We start from the raw sequence: 20,878 nt of genomic DNA, 5'->3' as shown, positions 1-20,878 counted from the left end.
AAACTCCTTAACTGTAATTGAAATTTTGATAATACTTAGCTTAAAACACTGTACATACATACAAGAATGTTTTTATCCTTATTCTATAAGCTTGTTTCTATTTACCCTTTAGACCTTCGTTAAGCTAAGATGTCAGCACACAAAGTAGCCTTGGCCTACACGGGGTCAGGATCACCAATAGCACTGTTCCCTACCTCTACACCTTGTCCCACTAGAAGATCTTCAGAGGCAGTAATATGGATGGGGCTGTCATCTCCTATGATAACAATGCATCCTTCTGGAATGCCTCCCGAAGGACCTGCCTGTGTCTGTCTTAGTTAACTTGATATGTAGAGGGAAATACTCAAATAGTAGATAAACCAGTAAGCAATCACTGAAGTATGATGTATTGCACATAACTGTATGCTATACTTTCAGATGACTGGCAGTCTATTAGGTTTGTTTACATCAGCATTGCTGCAAACATGAGTAACGCATTGCACTACAACATTATGACAGCTACGGCATCACTAGGCAACAGGAATTTTCAGCTCCACTAATCTTATGGGAACACCATCTTATACACGGTCCATGGAGTGAAACACAGGTACGTGGCTGTAATTGGAGTCCCCGAAGGGCAGGGGAGGGACAAAAACATGGCCAAAATGTTCCAAACTTCATGAAAACCATAAACCCACAGATCCCAGGAGCCCAGTGAACTTCAAAAAAGATGATGAATTGTTGCTTGTTTTTAAGCAATCTTATTTAAAATGTTGCCCACTGTCTTCTGGCTTGAATTGCTTCTAAAGAAATGTTTCTCATTCTGCTATACATTATACTTTTAAAATTCCCTTAACTAAGGTATATCATAAAGTACTGAGAAAATCTGACAACATACTTATTCCTAGTGAATCTTACACAAAAGCAAAACAATTTCAGCTTCTGTCTTTCCATCTTTTATCATTGGCAGACTTCTATTGTGGTATAAGAAATGCTAAATAAATTCAGGTAGGAGGAAAAAATGCCAAGTAAATCCCCAGAAATAGTAAATATGTAGGTCAAGACTTAATTTACTTTAAAGATAACTCAGTTTAAACAACGTATCACAGGGTTTATAACATGTAGAAGTGAAATGACTATAGCACAAAGTCTGGGAGAAGGAAGTATAGCTTCTTGTATGTGAAGTGGCATATTCAAGGTGGACTGGAAGTTTAAGCATATACTGTAAGCCCTAAAGCAACCAAAACAGTTATAGCTAAAAAGTAGACAAAGTAGGATAATAAAAGCAGGCAGAAAAAATGAAAACAAATTACACAAAAATAGATGGCATACTTAAATCTAAACATGAGATAAATATGACCCAAATAGCACTACTAAAGTGTATGGATCATCAAAGTTCATAAAAATAAGTTTCTTGTAGGCAGCCTATGGTTGAGTCTTTATCCAAAGACACAAATGGTTAATGATGGGAAGATGCACCATGCTAACGCAGGTCAGAAGAAAGCTGGAGTGGCTGTGTCAGTATCAAAACACCTTGGAGCAAGGAGTATTGCCAGGCATGAAGCCGCTCCATAATGATAGTAATAATTAGACTAGATATCTATGTAAATGTACAACTCTTAGTAACAATGACTTAGAATTCTAACACTCAAATTTGGAGTTGATATACTCAATTCTCTTTCATTACTGCTTACAAGCTGTAGCTGCAGAACTTTTTCCTGTATGCCAGAGCTGAGGTTAGAGCAGCTAACAGAACTAGGTGGTGTAAAAAAATGCTATATTAAATAGAATAAGCTAGTCTTTGGTTAAGCACCTTGCCTTTTAAACATAAAAGAGCAAACTGAACACTTGGCCTATTAGTGGCATTAAGGGAAAAAGAAAAATGTACAAATATGAGAAATTTTTGAGACAACACAAATGGACAGCAAACATAAGGAAATGCATGTTCTCATATAAAACATTGGATACATTTGTCACACTGGTTTAAAAAAAATGCAGGCAGCTGGGCACGGTGGCTCACACCTTTAATCCCAGCACTCTGGAAGGCCGAGGCAGGCAGATCACCTGAGGTGAGGAGTTTGAGACCAGCCTGACCAACATGGAGAAACCTCATCTCTACTAAAAATACAAAAAATCATCCGGGCATGGTGGTGCATGCCTATAATCCCAGCTACTAGGGAGGCTGGGGCAGGAGAACCGCTTGAACCCAGGAGGTGGCGGTAGCAGTGAGCTGAGATTGCACCATTGCACTCCAGCCTGGGCAACAAGAGCAAAACTCCACCTTGAGGGAAAAAAAAAAAAAAATCCAGGCTGGCAAGAATGGGGAGAGGCATCTCATACCAAGGAATATGAAGAAATGTTTACCCTTAAACAGGGATAGCAAATCTTTAGGAATAGATACCAGGGTCTTTAGTCCTTCCTGGTTACACATTATACATACTTCCCAAAACGTATGTAGTCCTTTAGAAATTGAGATTATGCTGTTTCCAGGCAAAAATTAGGTACCCACTGTGTTGGGATCTCCACTGTACCCAGTGTCAATGATTCACAAGTAGGACTCTCAGTACAGCCATGGCTGTACTGATGGCTATTACTTACACAATGAAAGATCCAAAGCACAATCAGCTAAGAGAAGAGGCACTGGGGCAAGGTCTGGAAGAAAACACAAGCTTGAGTGCCTTCTCCCAGTGCGGTCACCAAGGCTTAACTCCCCAGCTATGAGTAAAACTCATGATGTGTCTTCTGCCAGGGAAGCCTGTTAGAAACTCAGCACCTAAGGTTTTAATTGAGGTCTAGCCAAAATAGGCATCCTCTGCTTTAGTACATATTCAAATTCCGAACTCCAAGAAAAGGTGTTCATATACCACATTGTTTGCACAAGTGACTTGGGCACAATGAGTCATTCTCACCAGAGAGTGGTGGGAACTCACACACAACCCAAGTTCAAGTGAGCGTCCTGCTATAGTAACACTCTTCTACGTACCTCCTTCCCAGATTGGGCGACTTCCCTTCCTCTGCATCCTTAGAGTCCTTTTGCTGAGAATCTGTTCATTGAAACTTGTCTTTTGGATATGTTGATGTTCCGTTGTGAATTCTGGGTTCTGCAAATAGAACTCTCACAGGAGCCCGTTATAGCAGTCTCCAGGGTCAGGGTTATGATTCACTTTGTAGTGTAAATTGTCAAGGAGGCATCTCCTTGGGATAGTGTTCAACTTAGCTATCAAGTCATGCTGGAAGAATGGCAACATGGCTCTGCCACACAACCTCTCAGTAGCATGAAATTTCCTAGAAGAAATCTACTTCTAGCAAAGCTGTATGCTTGTAGCAGAGCCTGAATGAATTGTAAGAATTGGTGGAGCTAGTCAATGAGTGTGATCCTAGGCGGGAATCAGTTATTGAGGAATTTGACATGTTGGTTCCATGCGTGATAAATGGTCAAGAGGTGCTTTGTAGATCCTATTGGGAAAAGGCTGAATAACAAATCTCAGAATTGAGAGGGCTGTCAGCTTGTGAAGACGTGACTATGGTAGGAGAGATCCACATTTGAGCTTTCATGTGAATATTGCCTCTGTTTCTGTTCATAAACAGGTACTATAAGCGTGCAGAGTAACTCTTGGTGCTGTCCTGTGGACCTAGCTGTCCTAGAGAAGATCCTTTTCAGACAAATAACGCAGGCAAACACTTTTGACTACTGAGGTCTTTCCACAAAGAAATAAGGGAATCACACTGACCTTTTTCCCTGAGATGTGCGCTTCAAGCCAGTGGCCCAGAGAGAAGCTCTAAGGGATGACGGGCACAGTCCTCAGTCTCTAAAACATAGCTGGAGACTGACTTGTTCAAATCCAGTCCTTGGCTATGAAGATCCCTGTAAGGACAGATGGGCCACCATACTTGTCACATTCTTACCCTTCATTCATAGGAACTCATACCTCTAGGCATGTTCAGTACTGAAGCCAGTTCTTAGTTCATTTCCAAAGAACAAGTTTATCGTCTCTAAACCTGGCTCTGTCAATGTTGCAATCTGCCAGCTTTGCTGTTACCTGTGCCCCCTTGATGTGGACCTATGCATCTTAGGATTTCCAGGCTGGGCCTGGACTCTTTCATCACCTACGTTATGCATGAAACAGGAGCCAATAAAGCCCACTGAGTCCCCAGAGGAAAATCATGGTGCAGGACTGCAGTCAATGACCATTTCACCAAGTTTTTATTTACCAGAGATTTACTAAAGATGTCAAGGGAACCGCATTCTCATTTCCCAACTTGGTATCCTTTTTGTGGGGAGCTAGCTCTGACACTAATCAGCAATGTCCTCCACCCTCAGGCAGCAGCATGAAATCCTAAAGAGCCTTTGCCAAGCTTCTGCTGGCCAGCCTTTGAAAAGTCTGAGTCTTCTCATTGATGAACACCCAAAGAGCAACCAACAAAATGATCTTCACTCCCCATAAAGACCACGGCTCCCCAGTAGTCCTGCTAGTGTACTCTTTAGACCACAGAGGTTTCTTGGGCTGGAATAATCTTCTTCTGACCTATACTTAAGATCAAAATGAAGATGAGATTATGTGTTCCATCATGGCTTCTGCAAATGTCAAATGTGTTTAAATTTACATGCCTCTCTTCTAATTTATCCTTGAAAGTGGGATATGGACTCCTGCTATCCAAAGTTTTAGATGGGGAAAATAATGCAATCCCAACCAACCTAAAACCCCCAATCAGTTTCCCCCATGTATCACTAAAACCCTCTTAAAACCCATGACAATCAAAGGAACTCAAACAAAACAAGCATTGTTTTCCTAAATAACATTTAATGTACTAATTAGGTATCTGTGTACAGTACACAATGGTGCTATAGACAGTACAACAGGAATTATGACTTCTTTCTATACCACAGTAAAGTACTACCAATAGTGATGGTGTAAATGCAAATGCTAGCATACTTCAAAGTAAAACTGGGCTTCATCTGTGGAATGTTTAGTCACTGCCCTTCAAGTTGAAGGGGAATGAGAGTTCACTAGAGAACAAATGGGAAAATTGACCAGGATTCAACCACATCTGAAGTCAAGGAATGGTCCCAAAGTAGATAAATGTGTCCTACCATCTGAAGCCATAGAACAAGAGTAGAAGGGTATGTTGTCTTCCCTCTGTTGGCAATTAGGTGGCTTGAGACTTCGTATGCTCTTGCAAGTGAGCATAAGAGAAGCATTGTATTCAAACCTGCAGTCATGACTGCAGTTCAAGGATTTTAAAGGCTTGGCATTATTTAGCCTCTTCTGCTAGTGAGAAGAATCAAACTGAACGTGTTCTTCAGTGGCAATTTCTTGGCCCTTGCTAATGAGAGTGGGTTTAGTTGACAATGTTAAACAGTCACTATTTAAAATTCTGCAGTCTCAGAAGTTTTTGTGAGGGTAGTATAATTCTCTAGAAATAGGGAACTAGACCCTGCTTAAATAATTCTTGGTTCCTGGGTCCTCATAGAGACAGAAGGAACAGAAACAAAAACCTTAGTTATAGGGACTTCAAGTTCTGGTCATCCCTATGTGATGCAGTGGAATTCTACCGAGATACTCCTGAGACTATACAACCAAGTTCCTAGTAGTGGGATCCTTCACCTGAGTGAGCTCAGTCCCCTCTATGGAAACCTGGGCTGTCTTCTGTCCTGTCCTGTGGGGCTCTGGAATGGCCCTCAGTGGGTCTGAAAGTAGATTTCTAAGCAAAATGCTCTCTATCTCTGCCCAAAGGCCTTTCCAGGATAGATTACTGGGATAAGTGTGGTCAACTTGGTTTTGCCAAAGGGGCATGAATGTGAGCCCTCACTGGGGAGGGTCTGCCCTTCCCTGATAACTTCTAACAATGTCATTTCTCATAAGGACATCTCCACTTCACTCTGATACATGAAGTTGTCTTTCTTTCTTTGGATCTGATTCCTGAACCTGTCCTTGTGGACCAAAGCTCTTATATCCTGGTCAAGTGGGAAGAAGGAAGCTTTGAGTCCCAGTTACTTCATGCAATGGTGTTCTGTCCTTCATCAGGAAGTCTACTGGCCTGTGAGCTGAACTTCTCATAATAGTCAACTCACCTTGTGTCTATCTTCTCTCTATACACCATCTGCATGGAATCCCCCATAAAAATACCTTGATCAGGATCCTAACTGGAGACTGAATCCATCTCTGATTACCCACAGGTATGGGCAGGGTTGAGGGAACCAACAAGAGAAGTTGGTGTGTCCCTCTGCTCTCTCAGGACTTCATGACCACCCAATCCCTCCCAGAGCTGAGAGAACAGGGGAAGTAACCAGTGCTCCTGGGCCTGACTGAGCTGTTATCATGGAAGCCGAAGTCATAAAGGGAAGTGGCCCCTGGCTGGGGGAGAAGGCAACTGACTAACCTCCCTTCACTTTTCCCTCCATCAGCTGCTGGTGCCTCTCATTGACTACATCTACTCACTCTCTTGCCCTGTCTTCCAGATGAAGACAAACAGGTGATCCTCTCTGAGCACAGGACATGGTGAAGAAGTTCTCAGGGAAGGGCCTACCCTCTAAAGATGTCATTTCTTACAAGGACATATCCACTTCAATCTGATACATGAAGTTGTCTTTCTCTCCTTGGATCTGATTCCTGAACACTGTCCTTGTGGACCAAAGCTCTTATATCCTGATGAAGTGGGAAGAAGGAAGCTCTGAGTCCCAGTTACTTCATGCAGTGATGTTCTGCCCTTCATCAGGAAGTCTACTGGCCTGTGAGCTGAACTTCTCATAATAGTCAACTCACCTTGTGTCTATCTTCTCTCTATACACCATCTGCATGGAATCCCCCATGCAAATACCTTGATCAGGATCCTAACTGGAGACTGAATCCATCTCTGATTACCCATAGGTATGGGCAGGGTTGAGGGAACCAACAAGAGAAGTTGGTGTGTCCCTCTGCTCTCTCAGGACTTCATGACCACCCCACCCTTCCCAGAGCTGAGAGGACGGGGGAAGTAACCAGTGCTTCTGGTAACAGGCTTCTGGAATCCTCCTGACTGAGCTGTTGTCATGGAAGCTGAAGTCATAAAGAAAAGTGGTCCCTGGCTGGGGAGAAGGCGATGGACTACCCAACCTCCTCCACTTTCTATCACCTGCTGGTGCCTCTCATTGACTACATCTACTTGCTCTCTTGTCCTGTCTTCCAGGTGAAGACAAGCAGGTGATCCTCTCTGAACACAGGACAGAGTGAAGAAGTTCTCAGGGAAGGGCTGACCCTCCAAAGATGTAATTTCTTACAAGGACATCTCCACTTTGATACATGAAGCTATCTTTCTCTCCTTGGATCTGATTCCTGAATGCTGTCACCATGTACCAATGCTCTCATATCCTGATTGAGTTGGAAGAAGGAAGCTTGAGTCCCAGTTACTTCATGCAATGGTGTGCTGTGCATCAGGAAGTCTACTGGCCTGTGAGCTGATCTTCTCATAGTCAACTCACCTTCTGTCCACATACCATTTGTATGGAATCCCACACACAAATACCACTATCAGGATCCTAACTGGAGATAGAATCCATCTCTGATTACCCACAGGTATGGGCAAGGTTGAGGGAACTAACAAGAAGTTGGCATGTCCCTCTACTTTCTCAGGGCTTCATGACCACCCCAACGCTCCCAGAGCTGAGAGGACAGAGAAGTAACCAGTGCTCCTGGGCCTGACTGAGCTGTTATCATGGAACCAGAAGTCATAAAGGGAAGTGGCCCCTGGCTGGGGAGAAGGCAACTGATTACCCTCCCTCCACTTGTCTTTCCATCACCTGCTGGTGCCTCTCATTGACTACATCTACTCACTCTCTTGCCCTGTCTTCCAGGTGAAGACAAACAGGTGATCCTCTCTGAGCACAGGACAGAGTGAAAAATGATAGGCTAGATCTCTGGAGGCAAACAAAATAATCAGCACACCCACTCAGAGATCCTGCTGTCAGCCTATTTTTGGCCTGTGTTCAACTATAGAGAGGAAGATTGACCCTTTCTGGTATCAGAAATGTATATGATCCTCCCTACCATTGGAATCCCCTGCACTAGGCTGGCCCCTGCATACTTAGAGCCTCTATTTTTACTGTGGTCTTCCTGCCTTAGTCATAAGGAGATTCCCTCCACATTGTGCCTGATACAGTTGTCCTATCCGATCTCACCACCATTGCTGCCATCATTGATACTCTCCTGCTGGGGCCTCCTCCTGCTTAAGTTCTTTTCTGTTCTGCTGCTGTGACTGACATCGACTCTATACCTCCTGTCCCCACTACTACATTAAAGCCCCTTGCGGACAAGAGATCAAAAATTAAGTGTGATATTCTCAATGCAGTGAGAATATTCCTGGTTTTTCTCAGTTCTCACTGGAACGTAGTTCTCCGACTGGTTCTCTGTACAATTAAAGAAAGCTGCATGCGAGCAGACGAAACTATGGCTTAAAAGGCTGAAGGTGCAGGGATCTGAACTCAATTCTGGGACAGCTGCTTCATTAACAGAAATTAGCATCTTGGAAGTATCTCCTATCCTAGGGCTTGTTCTTTGTGGATACAGAAGATGCCCAGGGATTCTGTCTACATCCCTTGGGTTCTTTGCCATTTTCACAGCCACTGGCTCCCGACACTTTGCCTCTTAACAGCCAGTGCTCTATCGTTGAAGGATGGGCCTCAGGCTGCCTTGACTGCACACATGGAGAATCAGGTGCTTTTTAACTAACAACTGAAGGATGCAGGGGTAGGTATGAATACTCCAGCTCCCTCACACCCACAAGGCCAACTGAAGAGATGTATGTTGTCTCCAGGGCTCTGCTGTGGAATTGAGCCAGTTACCCTCTGTGGTACTTTATGTGATATTTATACCCTTGTATACTTCCTTCCCTCACTAGTTCCACTTCCTTGAGTGGAAAGATCCCCACTAGTGGATCCCGAGAGCATCTGGTAACTTCCATCTAGGTCCCAGAGCAGACCCAATGATGGGAATGCACAGGGTACCCACGTGGTCTCTTTGCTTTCTATCCAGCACTGCGACCAAGCATACCTCAAAGACTTGTAGAGAATAGATGTAGCTGTTAAGCTCAGTTTAACTTTAAAATGGGCCTAGCACTTGTTTTAAAATAGAGGCAGAGATGGGATTTGAACCTGGATTTATTTAGATCCATAGTTGAGAGCAAACTGTCTGGCATCAATAGCACATGTGATGGAAATGAAACATGGAAGTGAGGACAGGATTACCCTTCAATCTAGTTAGCAATCATCATCTACTAATCCAAAGGACCCTGGGTTGCAGCCAGCTCTGGCTCCGTGTGCTGGATCATCCCCTATCAGGTAGTTTAAAACCTCATAAAAGAATAGATGTACCAGGTGAGATTTCTCTGCATGTAGGAGGAAAGCTTATGGGACAGGCTTCTGGAAAGCAGATCTTAAACTAATCAACATAGGGTGACTTGTGTAATTATGGCTGTACTTGAGGGTTCACTTTGAAATTCATCATGTTCTATACTAATCTATACTTTCCTCTATATATATGATTTACTGTAAAGCTAAATATCCTATCATTTTTCCTAGTGGGAACTCTGCTCAATCTTCTAATGATATTGCTAAAATAAAAAGCAGAGCTTGTCAGCTGAGTAGCACAGGGGACAAGACCTCATACTACCTCCATTTCATGCTACTAACAATTTGGAATTGATTTTTCCTCTTCCCAAGTTGGCTAACTTGGGAAAAGGGCAATGCAAGAAGTAATGTGTCTACCCTAAACAGCTTGACTCTGTTCTCTTCCTTCCACCCAGCAAATCCCTCAGCTTAAGGCTCTTCCCTGAGGATGACCATGGCACTTCCAGCTGCAGGTCTGGGGTGGCTGCTCATCTCTTGAACCACTTTCCTCCCACGTAGGTACAAGGTATCTAGCTCAGGTCTCAAGACACTGCCTCTGTTGGTAAGGCCATAAGTCAGAGGGGTCCCATGATGAGGTCAGGCCTTGTCAGCCTGTTGATGGAATTAGAGTAATACCTGGGGGGATGGGGTGTTTGTATTAGTTTTGGCTCTGGAGCTGAAGGAAGAATGCTAGCATTTAGCATCTTGATATATTCTTCAGCACCAGCACATCCTGGGACAGCAATTACACTTCAAAGGTTCCTCAGGAGGGGCTGGGGTTGAGCCCCCTGGGAAGGTGTGGCTACCTGAGCAGGCTTGTCCTGCCTGATGTGGGAGGTGGTGGGGGGGCATGGGGCATGAAATCAATGGGATGGAGGGAGGCTTGGCATAGGTCTACAACTGCTGTTGCATCTGTAACCTTTTATACACACTTGTGCATACACAGATCCCTTGTGTACTGCACCCTACCACCCCAATTTCTCCCTGGGAAGTACATTGATTTGTGCTAGCAACTGCTTACTGGAGGACCCAGCTGTTAGAGTGGACACTTTCTCTGGATGTTGGGTGAAGCCTATGTAGGATTAAAGGAGAGGAAGCAGACAAGGAGAGCCTCAGGTCATGATGCAGATATAAGGTCTGAAGCCCCAGTGATGTGCTCCAAAGACTGCTCGAAGCTATGCTGCATTGGGCAGAAATGGCCAGGCACTACTACCCCTACTGTGCTCAGTCATCAGCTGGATTTGCTTGGGGAGACCACAGTGACAAGTGCTGCGATGGATCCCAAAGGCAGTGCAGCTACCTGCCATCCTACAGCTGAATGCCAAGGCTTGCCTTGAAAAGCAATTCAAGCAGCCCATCTCCAGGGCTGTCACATGGAGCTTTCTTTAACCCATCCTTCCCCCTCTGAATGCTGGGAGAAGCTAAATGCTGGTAGTCTTCCTCCAGCTTCAAATCCAATTAAGTTCACTGGAGAATCTGGGCAATGCCTCCAGATAACATTCCTACTTCCAGCCTGGACAGTGTCACACAGTAGTAGCCCTCCTACAAATCTGTGGTGCTAATAGCAGTCATAATGTTATAAATAAAGTTTCGGTGCCACAAAAGAAATAGCACTCGAATATTAAATTTTCTTTTTAATCCTCCGCAAGGCAATTTACTTCTAGAGAAGGGTGTACCCTCACAGATGGAGCAGTGGTGAGTGCACACTTGGACAAGGGAGTGGAAGGGGTTCTTATTCCTGACACACATAGCCCCTTCTGCTGTGTCGTACCCCTATTGGCTAGGGTTAGACTGCACAGGCTAAACTAATTCTGATTAGCTGATTTAAAGAGTGGTGGGGTGAGTGGTTTGGCGGGAAAAATGGTTATGGCAGAGAAGGAAATCGGAATGAGTCAGGATGGAGAATAAGCAGTAACAGGAATGAGGGTGGAGAATGAGCAGGTAACCTGGAATGAGCCAGGCTAGAGACGGGGGCTGGTAACCCAGAGTGAGCCAGGGTGGAGATGGGCGGTGATTGAAAAAGGTTGCTTCACAAGGAAGTTAAGTTTAAAAGTAGAACGCAAAGAATTGAACATACTGACATTCTTTTGAAGAGAAATTTAGAACTCATAACTAACAGCCCCTCCTCTTGCATTTCCTTACAGCTCTTTCTCTCCAAACTTGTTTAACATGTCTTGGCTTAGTCGTTCTGCTTGATTTTCCAAAAGAAGCTTCTCTGGATAAGGTGGAGGATAGTTAAGGGAGGTTTTAGTTAGTGCTGTTTCTATGAGCCTCTGCAGCAACCCATGGATGCATGGTATGACACAGCACCCGACAAAAATAAGTATACCTATTACGGCTGCGAGGGAGGTAAGAATTGAGGCTATTATTCCTTTCCATTTACTGAACCACTTTTCTAGCAATCCTGTAAATGGGTCATTTACCCCTGAGTTACTGGCTAACTCATTGGATAGAGCAGTCAGACCTTGCAATGCCTTTGTTATACTTCCATTAGGGGTGGTGGTGTCTGGGATGAAGGTGCAACATTGAGTTTTAATCATGATGCAAACTCTTCCTCTTTCTGCTAATGTCATGTCTAAGGCTATCCTATTTTCCCGAGCCATCTGGCTAGTAGCCCCTAATTGCTCAGCTATTCTTTTAACAGCAACTCTAGTGTAGTAAATTGCTGTTGGTTGTAATAGATGTAGTTTATCCAATCTAAATTTTTGTTACCACCAAAATATTGACTCAAATCCTGCAGCTATTTGATTTTGGGCTTTAAATTGATCTGGTATCCCCTGTGGGACTCCAGTTGTGTCTAAATTGATGTGAGAGTCAAAAGGCCCATAAGGGGCTTCTTTAGCTTTATGATGTCTTATTTTTTCTTCCTCTGGTTGATGAAATGCCAGGATGAAAGGGATAGTCCATTGGACTAAAGTACAAGTTGCCACTCCAGTTATTCAGCAGAGTGTCCAGTAATGGTCCACCACAATATCACCACACATCCGCTTGGGGGTGAAAAAGGGCTGATTGATAAGCTCTTGAAAATTCTTAAGCTCACTGCATCCCCTCAGGTCCCCAAGGAACGCTAAGTTTCTTCCCTGTCGTGGGAGACACAAAGTGAACTTGGTGTTGGGATACAGAAGCTGGATGGTCCTCAGGGGCTGACCCACAGGGTGTCAGACTTCAGGATATAGCAGAGAGACAGCTTGGCACGACTTTTTACCCTAGGCTGTAGAATCCTGGAAAAGACCTACCAGGCAGCCCACCCCCAGTCGACTGGAGGACCACCCTAGTGGAGAGGGGACAATCTGGGCCTCTGGCCTGTGATGTGCACAAGCATAACAATTGCTTTTGTTTAATGTGCGGATGGAATATTTGATCCATTCCAACCAGGCATTTGCATCTTGGTATCCTGTCTCAATTGCCAAAGTTTTAAGTCTTTAACTTCTACCATCACTATCTTGGCCTTGTTAGATGGAGGAGGAACAATGGTTCAGTTGTGAGAGGTTTTGGAAGGAGGCTTAGAGGAAGGTGCAGGTGGCAGGGGATCAAAGAAACACATTTCAAAGAATCCAATAGGGTCTGTCCCTGAAACCTCAGCCCCCATACAATAAAACTGGCTTAAAGAAGGGAACCAGCTTAGAAAAGGGGAAGAACTTTGGGGGCTTGAGATAATAACCTGTATAGGATTGTACTGGTTTAGCTGACAGTGGGGGCTGTCCCTTTGGAAAAATGAATGTATGATTTTAAGAAATTATGAACTGGGGCAGTCCATCCTTGCTGTTTGGTGATCCACAGAACATCAGACCAACTACGGCATAAAAGCTCTACATCAGGGAGGCAAGACTCCTAGTTGGCACTGGGGTCTTTATCAAAATCTCCCCAGATTAAATGGTCTCAATTCACTAATGCCCAGTCTGAGGAGAGCAAGGAGGGACAGAGGTACTTTTCTGAAGTAGAGAGCTGTCTTTGACTTGACAAGTCCCCACAGAGTATAACAAGGCAAGCATCAAATGCAATAGTTTGAGGCGAAATTATCTTCGTTATGTTAATAACTACAGATGGTCAGCGATAGAGTGAAGAAAGAAGAAAGAGTAATAGAATAGATGAAAGAGTTAAATTCTTCTTAGCTTTAGTTTGATAGGGTTTTCCCCTGGGACTATGGCCCATGACTCTGGAGGGGGTGGCACTTTCTTGACTCCGATATGCTGAGTCCACCCTCTCTGCTGTGTGGACTGTGGTTTCAGTAGTTAGGAGCACTAAGTAAGGACCTTCCCAGGCTGGCTCAAGCTTCTCCTCTTTCTAGCTCTTGATGAGGATGTGATCCCCAGGCTGAGTTTGATGCACTGGGAATTCCAAGAGTGGTGCCTGTGCTAATAGACCTTTAGTTTTAAGAGGAGAGAAAGTAGAAGATAGACCAAATACATAAGTTTTAAGGAACTGATCTTTTGTTTCAAAGGTAGGAATATCAGCGGTGGAGTGTAAATAAGGCAATCTGTAGAGCATCTTATAAGGAGAAAGACCAGTATCTTTCCATGGTGCAGTTCGGGTTCTTAGCAGGGCAATAGGTAGACACTTGGTCCATGGCAATCAAGTCTCTAAGACTAATTTGGTTAAGTGGTTCTTTAGAGTCTGATTCATTCTTTCTACTATCCTTGATGAGGGTGGGTGCCAGGGAGTATGGTGTTCCCATCTAATGTCTAATGTTTGGGATAGCTTTTTAATGATATGTGCAGTGAAATGAGTTCCATTGTCTGAGTCAATATTTTCTATTAGTCCAAAACTGGGTACTATATTTTCAATTAGGGCCTTAACTACATTATTGGTTGTTGCATTTGAAAAGGGGATAGCTTCAACCCAGTGAGTGAGGTGGTCTACTATCACTAGTAAATATTTTAGAGGACCTATTGGAGGCATTTCTGTGTAATCAACTTGGATATTTTGGAATGGCCTTAAGCCTGGATTCCTTCCCCTGAGAGGTAACTTTTTTTATAGTTTATTAGTTTTCTTACATACTAAGCAACTATCTGTATAACCTGTTTGGCCAGGGTATAAATTCCCAAACAACCATAAACTCTGAGAACTGCATCACATATGGCCTGGGGCCACCACTGAGTCCCCTGATGTAGTTGGGATAAGACTTCCCTCATAAGAGGTGGTTTAGACAACATTTCTCTCTGGTCTGGCAATATCTATTTTCCTTCTGAATTCTCTTTAGCGCCTATTTTTATTAGTTTTTCTTTTTCAGTGGAAGAGAAAATGGGGATTACGGTAGGAGGAGGGAGGTAGGGAGTTAAGTGAAAAATATGCATTTCAGAAGACACAGCAGCCTGCTTGGCTACCTGATCTGCTAGGTTATTTTCTTGACTTTCAAAAGAAAGGCTTTTCTGGTATCCAGGAACATGGACAATAGCTATTTCTTCCTGCAACTGTGAAGACATTCAATACTTGGGTGATTCGCTCCTTGTGAACAAGGACTTGACCTTTACTATTGAGACCTCGTTCAGTCCAAATTTTCCCAAATGTATGGGCCACTCCAAAGGCATACCTGGAATTGGTATAGATGGTTCCTTCCTGGTTCTGTAAGTACTTTAAGGCTTGGCTGAGTGCAAACAGCTCACATGTTTGAGCAGACCAATTATTGGGCAATTTTCCTGACTCTATTTCCATGAGAGTTTCTCCATCAATCACTGAATGCCCATTGTGTCTTTTTCCCTCAATCACCCAAGAGGAACAGTCTATGAATAAGTGCCATCCAGTCCAGAGGGGGGTTTCTCCTATGCCTGGTCAAACCTTTGTTTGGTAATCAATTAAATCTAAACACGTGTGTTCTCTCCTTAGATTTGGATTCTCTGTTAGGAAACCTGCTGAGTTGAGTGAATTATCGTGGTCAATGTTAAATCTTCCTTTTCTAACAAAATGGCCCCATACTTTAAAAGTCTCTAATCAGTAAGCCATCTCCCTGCTCCCTGATTTAGGATAGTTCTAATTTGGTGAGGTGGGCTTACTGTCAATTTTCTTCCAAAGGTTAACTTTCTGCTTTCCTTGACTAGTATTGCTATAGCTATGATGGACTGGGTGCACTGGGGCCATCCACGAGTGACTGGATCTGAGACCTTTGATAGGAAGGCTACAGGCTGCCGGTGGCCTGTTCTTGAGTCAGCACTCTTAAAGCTACCCCACTGTCCACATTGACAAAAAGGTGGAATGGCTTTTCTAGGGAGGGTAAGGCTAAAACAGGGGCAGTTATGAGCCTTTCCTTCAATTTCTCAACTTGATCAGCTTCCTCAGAAATCCACAGGAGATGGTTAGGCTTCTTCTGGGCAAGTTTTTGATACAACAGTTTACTGTGCAGTGCAGATGAGTCAATCCATAAGTGGCAGTATCCGATTAACCCTAAAAATTTCCTGAGTTCTTGTTTAGTTTGAGGCAAGGGTAGGGAAACGATTCCCTCAATTCATTCAGGCCCTATTCTTCGCTTGCCTGCACTTATTTAGTGGCCTAAATATTTAACTTTGGGCTCTACATACTGAAGCTTTCTTTTTGAACTCGTAGCCCCTCAAACTGCAGATGGTTAAGAATGTGTGTAGAGAAGTCAATGACCTTCTCTATATCTTCACCAGCTATAAGAATGTCGTCCACATACTGGAGAAGGCATATTTGTTCTGGGATGACAACTTTTTCTAATACTTCTAAAATCTGGCCAAAAAGATTAGGGGAGTCTGTGAACTCTTGGGGCAAGACTGTCCAACAATATTGTTGTTTCCACCCTGAGTGGGGATCCTCCCACTCAAAAGCAAACATATCTCAGCTATCTTCAGCCAGGAGACATGCCCAAAAACATCCTTCAAATTTATTACAGTAAACCATTGATTATATGGAATCTTGCTGAGAAATGGTGTAAGGATTCGGGACAATGGGGTGGGTAGTCTGGACTATTTGGTTAATAGCTCTAAGGTCCTGTACTAGCCAGTATGACCTGTCTGATTTCTTGACTGGCAGTATTGGGGTGTTATAAGGGGACATACAGGGCTTGAGAAGCCCATCCTTAATAAAGCCTTCAATTATAGGTTTCAACCCTATTCTACCTTCTAGGGGAATTAGGGTACTGCTTCCTTCTTACTACTTCTCCAGGGGTTTTTAGCTTGATGTGGATCAGAGGGACTTGGAGTTTCCCTCAGTTTCCTTCTTTGGACCAGACATTAGGATTAATATATTTTTCATCTGCAGTGGTGAGTAGGTTTAATGAGGTAAGGAATCCTCTTGGGCTGACTTGTAAACCTATCCCTAACTTTAAGATTAAATCCCTCCCCAGTAAATTAGTTCCTGCTTCAGGGATTAACAAGAACAGAATATGAGCTGCCAGATCCTGGTATCTAACTTCTGTGCTTTCTAAAATTTTTGCTCTAAATCCTTCCTCTTTTACCCCATGAGACTAAAAGTTCCTCTGAGGAGGAGACAACATTAGACTGGGGGGGTGGGGAACAGAGGAGCAAGTGGCCCCTGAATCAACTGAAAAGGTGATAAGCTCATGTTTAGGTCCCACCTCCAAATTTATCAAAGGCTTCTGGTGGGACTCAAGATAAAAGAGCCCCTGACCCCCCTATTTTTCCTCAAAAGTCATGAGTGGAAGGGCTTCTTTCTCCTCTCTTAGTTCAGGACATCCTCTCTTGAAGTGGCCTGTTCTGCCACATCTATAGCACCTATCTTGTCCTTCCTCCCTCTTAGTTCTGGGATTCTTTAACTCTGTTCCCCCATACTCTTTAGGGGTCCTGGTAGATGAGAACCTTGGTCCTCCAGATGGAGGCTGGGGTCCTTTAAAAGAGGGTTCAGACCCTTTATAGTTTCTGGCTCCCTGGAAACTGTCTTAGAAGTACCTGGGTTTGGAGCCATTGTTTGGAAGGTAGAAAACATAAGTTTTGTCTTCTGTTTTTCTTCGTCCCTTTTCACATATACACTTGGGAAGACTGTCCCCTAATTGTCTCTTTTGTAACTTTTTTGAAATGTCTGGCCAACTTTTAGTGACAAATTGGAGTTTCAATATTCCTTGCCCAAGGGGATCATCCAAACTGAGGCCTGCATATTGCCTCATTTGCTCCCTCAGTCTGTCTAGGAATCTCATAGGCCCTTCATCATTTTCCTGTTATATATCAAATGTTTTAGAAAGATTTTGGGTTTGGGGTACTGAATCCCAAATTCCTTTTATTAACTCCCTTATGTTCTGCATATTTTCCTGGTGATCTGCAGTGTTGTCCCACCAGGGATGTCAGGTGGGGAATTTCTGGTCTGCGGTAGGAACGTTTTCACCAGGAGGGTGCTCACGTTCCCAAACTACCATAGCAGCCCTACGAATCATACTCCTTTCTTCCCCTGAAAAGAGCATGCCCAAGATGGACATTAACTTGATCCAAGTGTATAAATGATGTCCTAAGAATTGGTCAATTTGGTTTGCCCCTCCATAAGGGTCATCTAATAGTGGTTTAAGCTCCTTTTAAAAATTCCAGACTTCTGAACTGGTTAAGGGAGCATTTACAAAGCCAACGCCCTCCCCCACCCACCTTGTGGTATCTCTTTCAAAGGGAAGAGGGTTGGGGCTGACCCCTTAGGTTCAGAGGGAAATGGGAAATTCTGAATATCTTTTTTACATTGTGCTACCTCATGGTGGAGTCCTCTTAGGGAGGGGTATTTAGGTTGGGACAGAACAGGCTGGTGAGATGGTAATTCCCAAGAGTCAGGGTTATAAGGAGGAGGGATAACATGAGTAGAGGGGAGATTTGGGATGGGATCTGAGGCAGCAGTGGCTGTCTAAAGGGAAAGATTGGGAACACTGAGTGGGGGAAGATGGTCTAGGGGATACCATGTACTGGAGTCTTTAGGCATGAGAGCTGGCTACTCTGACTTCTCATTTTGAGGTGCCAGATTGGGTTCTTCCCTATTTGTTTTTAAGGGGGAAAGGAAGGCAGGTCCTTGCCTCCAACAAAGGGCATAGCCTAGTTCTTCTTGAGACACTGGATTTTTATCATTAGCATATCGGATTAGAAGCTGACACATTACATCCTCATTCGACCCAAACTTTGGCCAGAAGATTGAGGGTTTAGGGTGGGTCCCTGAGTTCAAACAAAAGAGCAATATTTTATCATTTGTTGCTTTTTCCTATGTTTAGTCCTTTCATTATCCTTCAAGTATTTTAACATGAGACCTAGGGACTATCTGTGGAAATATCTTTGTTACCATCTTTATCCCTCTTGCTCCCTGTCTTGCTTGGGGTATTTCCCATCTTGATGGTTTTGGGGTAAGCTTCAATTTCCCTTACTGGAAATTTCTCACCTTTTGGGGTGAGGCTCAATTTCCCCTACTGGAAATTTCTTGCCTTTTGGGGTGAGGCTCAATTGCCCCCACTGGAAATTTCTTGCCTTTTCTACTACTGGAGGTTTGTGTAAGGTTCGATCCCCCCAGTGGGAATGTCTCACCTCGTTTTCACCTCTAAGCCACCCCAACCAGGGAATACTTCACTGCCCCCCTGTGGCTTTCTTATCTTGGTCCCGACCACCAAGGAAATACTTTGCTGGCTCCTGTGGTTATGGTGTATTTTCCTCAGTCTGTGCACAGACTTGCGTGGCCATTATGGAGGATCCTTTACCCTAGGTTGCCAGCCGATTTCTTTCCACATTGCAGAGAGCTCAGGTTATTCCTCACACTGGGTGGGTCCCGATTTCTTGCCCCTGAGGCTGCCATAAACGGGTGGGGCATGCCTCATGAGAGAGAACCAGAGACCACCCCTGGAGGGGAACGTAATCCTGGATGGGCCCCCAAATTGTTATAACTGAAGTTTTGGTGCTTCAAAAGAAATAGCACTGGAATATAAAATTTTCTTTTTAATCCTCAGCAAGGCTATTTGCTTCTAGAGAAGGGTACAGCCTCATAGATGGGACAATGGTGAGCACACAGTTGAACAAGGAAGGGGAAGGGGTTCTTACCCCTGACACATGTAGCCCCTGCTGCTGTGTTGTTCCCCTATTGGCTAGGGTTAGACCACATAGGCTAAACTAATTCTGATTGGCTAATTTAAAAAGTTGGAGTGAGTGGTTTGGTGGGAAAAAATGGTTATGACAGAGAAGGAAATCAGAATGAGTCAGGGTGGAGAAAGGAGCCGGTAACCCGGAGGGAGTCAGGGTGGAGATAGCAGCCGGTAACCCAGAGGGAGTCAGGGTGGAGAAAGGAGCCGGTAACCCGGAGGGAGTCAGGGTGGAGATAGGAGCCGGTAACCCGGAGGGAGTCAGGGTGGAGATAGGAGCCGGTAACCCGGAGGGAGTCAGGGTGGAGATAGGAGCCGGTAACCCGGAGGGAGTCAGGGTGGAGATAGGAGCCGGTAACTGGGAGGGAGTCAGGGTGGAGATAGGAACCAGTAACCCAGAGGGAGTCAGGGTGGAGATAGTAGCCAGTAACCTGGGAGGGAGTCAGAGTGGAGATAGGAGCCAGTAACTGAAAAAGGTTGCTTTATGAGAAAACCACTGCCATGTTGCGAGGAAGCCCAAGCTTCCCCTTGAAGAGACATCTGAAAAGAAATAACCTGTATCGACTCACCAACCATGTGACCAGGGCTAAAGAATCCACTTCCAGGAATGCTCAGGTTGCCCCTGCTGACAGGTCCAGCTGTCTGTCCCATCCCCCCAAGCCTGCTCATATGCAGATCCATGGGCAAAAGCAGTGACTACTGTTGACTTCAGGCACTGATTAGGCAATAGACACATAATACGAAGAAGATTCCAGCTCTGAAATCCCAACAATGAGGTATGGGAAGAGAACTCATCCTTCCTATAAAGATTAGAGAGGTAAAGTCATGTTCTCAAGATCACAAAACTAGTAAGAGCTGATTGTCATGCACATCCAAGTGAAGAGACCACCAAACAAGCTTTGTGTGAGCAATAAAGCTTTTTAATCACATGGGTGAAGGTGGGCTGAGTCCAAAAAGAAAGTCAGCAAAGGGTGGTGGGATTATCATTAGTTCTTACAGGTTTGGGGATAGGTGGTGGAGTTAGAAGCAATGTTTTGTGGGCAGGGGGTGGATCTCACAAATACATTCTCAAGGGTGGGAAGAATTACAAAGAAACTTCTTAAGGGTGGGGGAGATTACAAGTACACTGATCAGTTAGGGTGGGGCAGAAACAAATCACAATGTTGGAATGTCATCAGTTAAGGCTATTTTCACTTCTTTTGTGGATCTTCAGTTGCTTCAGGCCATCTGGATGTATACGTGCAGGTCACAGGGGATATGATGGCTTAGCTTGGGCTCAGAGGCCTGACATTCCTGTCTTCTTATATTAATAAGAAAAACAAAATAGTGGTGAAGTGTTGGAGTGGTGAAAAATTTGGGGGCGGTATGGAGAGATAATGGGCGATGTCTCTCAGGGCAGCTTTGAACGGGATTGGGGTGGCGTCAGAACCTACAGTGGGAAAGATTCAACTGAAGAAAGATTTTTGGGGTAAGGGGTGATATTGTAGGGTTAGAAGGAGCATTTGTCGTATAGAATTATTGGTGATGGCCTGGATGTGGTT

At 44.2% G+C, this 20,878-nt stretch overlaps 2 long non-coding RNA genes across 2 annotated transcripts in view; one reads left to right on the top strand and one right to left on the bottom strand.

The window, feature by feature from the left end:
* LOC129136561 (uncharacterized) overlaps positions 1–3,624 on the bottom strand; it is an 83,305-nt gene extending 79,681 nt beyond the window's left edge. The window contains exon 1 of the long non-coding RNA XR_008538378.2: positions 2,963–3,624. This is a non-coding gene — a long non-coding RNA (uncharacterized LOC129136561). The remainder of the gene's footprint in view (positions 1–2,962) is intronic.
* Positions 3,568–10,948, top strand: LOC107967647 (uncharacterized). Its single transcript, XR_010148158.1, has 3 exons — positions 3,568–8,702; positions 9,757–9,855; positions 10,287–10,948. It is a non-coding gene; the product is annotated as an uncharacterized LOC107967647 (long non-coding RNA).
* The last annotated feature ends 9,930 nt before the right edge of the window (positions 10,949–20,878 follow it).

This window comes from Pan troglodytes, chromosome 10 (assembly GCF_028858775.2).
Source record: "Pan troglodytes isolate AG18354 chromosome 10, NHGRI_mPanTro3-v2.0_pri, whole genome shotgun sequence".
Lineage (NCBI taxonomy): Eukaryota > Metazoa > Chordata > Mammalia > Primates > Hominidae > Pan > Pan troglodytes.
This window is presented reverse-complemented; position numbering and strand designations above follow the sequence as displayed.